We start from the raw sequence: 2,960 nt of genomic DNA on the forward strand, positions 1-2,960 counted from the left end.
TTTGTCCTTTATAATTGATATTACTTATTTTATTGAGTAAATAAATCTACAGCGAAATTTAATAAATGTCTCTCTCTCTCTTTTGTCCGAACTTAAAGTTGTGCAATACCTATATCCTAGACCTGGCTATACAACCCATCAGACCTCGTTCCTTATACGTCGACTTGTACCATTGAGATCGGTATCAAAACAATGACGTTGGCATGCTGCGATCTTTTACTACTACATCAACAATACAGAAAAGCGGAAATACAGTATGTTGATGCACTCATACAAACGTCGTCTTGGTCATACGCATACGTTCTGAAATGAAATGAAGAGGTGATAAAACATGTATGCCCAACAATGCAACGTTATCTGAGCTAAAATAATAGTCACGTAATTTCACACATAATTGTCTGTACCGGAAATAAATATACTGTCCCATGTGATATCTACATTATATTATAATATTAACAAATATTTTTAAATAACTGATATTTACTTGTAAATATAATTGTCAAAACAACAGCAAAACAACACGTGTATATAGTTATGCAAAATAATACACTACACTTAAAAGACGTAATCCATTTGAAGAATATTTTTGTAACGCCGATGAAAGGACGTCGGGACGCATGGTCTGCTGGCACTGAACGTGTTGATCGACATTTGCCCACTTAATTAGCGACTAGTAATTCTTATTTTTCAAACGCTTATGAAGAATATATCAACACGTCATTAAACTATGAGAATTATGAAAACAAACTTTCGTTTTTTTTCTAATATGCAATCATTAAAAAAATGGATGTCATCACTACAGTTAATAATTAGTTCATTCCCCAAAGATTAGCATCAACTATGGTTGGCATAGCACCATAGGTTGTGCATTCCATACAATACGAAAATTATATCAGGCATTGAACGATCCCGCTGCATTATTATCTAGATATCGAAATTATAGCATTTATGTTAATGTGAAACATACAAGCACGCATTGAAGATGACATTGATATAACAAATTTCATATTTGTTCTTAAATTGTTACACACAAAATCTCTTAAAGTCAACTTGCTGTGATCAATGAAAATCACACATGTATAGTGTATATAGTGCGAGATTCGTGAGTTTGAACTCGGCCTTTTCGTATACAGTACATTTTGTTAAATTGCTCACCCAACCGGTAAAAAGAGCATCAACTCTAAAACATTCGAATGGGAATGGCAGACACTGCCATAAGGTTTGTCTTTTTTTCATATGTGCTCTGTTGCAGCGGGGAAAATTTTACAACATATATTTCCCAAATATAATAAACAATAAAACATTATTTTTTAAGAATCAAATAGGGTGTATATTCATGTAACCTTATAAAACACGTTTTGTTTTAGTTATAACACCACATGTAATATATATGCATACCGGCCATCGTTGATTATCGACCACCCCATCCACCGTAATTACCTCATCCACCGTAATTACCCCAGCCACCGTAATTACCCCCGCCACCGAATCCTTGTCCAGCGTCATCCCTAGCCACTCTTAAAAGTAGGTCGTCAGCGTCATTGCCGTTTATATCATCTCCAGCATTATCGCGGCGTTGAAGCGTCTTCATCTTTAGAATATCTTGGACGTTGTGAATTTTGTGTATGTTCGGTCCACGTTTTTTAATCGGCAGAACAGCGACGGCAACCGCAACAAGGAGACACATCAACGCCAGCGATTTCATAATTGCGAATCTGCAAATTATAATGAACGATTACAAGAACTAGAGACACTTTAACAATACACTATTTCATGATTAAACAGAATAATATACCAAACCTTTTCAAATACGAATGTGCGTGTTGGAAATTAGATGAGAATTGCTGCTCCTGCATGGCATTAAATAGCATTACAAATGTCGACAGCTGCAACTCACACCCAGCAATTAAAGTTTTTACGAAGTATATGACTGGCATTTGAAGTAACAATCTAACTTTTGAACGTGTTTTTTCGTGTTTTATCATGAACGATATTCAGTTAAAAAAGGATTGCTGTGTGTGCATTTTTCTGCAATATATCTTTCTGACATATACAAAAGGCAATTTAATACTAATAATTACTAGTATTATGGCACCATAAAACGAACTAAAACAAATGTTTAACAATAACATTGTGTGGTATGTTTGGATAAATTCAATTCAACACAGCGATACGCCAAGGGATCAAACATTTACATTGGTCGAACAAAATGGTCAAAACACGCTCGAAAAGGAACTATATAATAGATTATTTTATATCTGTGTAAACTAATAACCTTTGTCAAACATTCATGTTTGTTTGCAACATTTAATCACATAAACAACATATATGTTTGTTACTTTTATTTGAATAGTGCTTATGGCAAATTTTGATTTTTAGTTGTTCGCGCTAGTGGACAGCTAATGTCAGTGTACATAATTCAAGTCAGTTCGCTCTTAACTACGATTAACCTGATAACGAGAAAGAATTGTATAATTTATGCAAGAGGTTAGAGTTCTTCAACCATATTTGTTACAAAATGAACACATAATGTTAATATCGTGTTAAACAGCATATTTTTGAACGGATCGTATACAGAAAAAAATCAATATACAATTGTTGTATTATACGTGTCGCGGAAGAGATTTTTTATGAATAATTAATATATTCCACTATCTGCTGCGTCTGAATGGCGTAGTATGTTTGCTGAGCGCAGGTCATTTATAATATGAGGCTTTTAATAGACGACTGCTGAATAGCAATGTGATGTGGAGATTTAAATACGCTAGCATGCTAGCAATACGCTGCACAATCTGCGTTGTGCAGATGCCAAGCTGCGGAAATGTCACTCAACATGTTAAAAAGGATAAACGTGACCTAGCGTTATAAGTCTTTAATCATGGTCGGAAATGTCAAACCTTTCCAGCAAATGTATACTAATCATTTGACAACAGTCACCAAGAATACCCTCGATGTAATCG

General features: G+C 34.5%; 1 long non-coding RNA gene across 1 annotated transcript in view; it reads right to left on the bottom strand.

Moving 5' to 3' along the window:
• Positions 1-202: 202 nt before the first annotated feature.
• The window catches only part of LOC127856593 (uncharacterized), a 15,437-nt gene continuing 12,679 nt past the window's right edge, over positions 203-2,960 (bottom strand). Inside the window, exons 3-4 of the long non-coding RNA XR_008038130.1 lie at positions 1,441-1,715; positions 203-303 (exon numbers count right to left, since the gene is read on the bottom strand). This is a non-coding gene — a long non-coding RNA (uncharacterized LOC127856593). The remainder of the gene's footprint in view (positions 304-1,440; positions 1,716-2,960) is intronic.

Source organism: Dreissena polymorpha, chromosome 13 (genome assembly GCF_020536995.1).
Source record: "Dreissena polymorpha isolate Duluth1 chromosome 13, UMN_Dpol_1.0, whole genome shotgun sequence".
In the NCBI taxonomy this organism is placed as follows: domain Eukaryota; kingdom Metazoa; phylum Mollusca; class Bivalvia; order Myida; family Dreissenidae; genus Dreissena; species Dreissena polymorpha.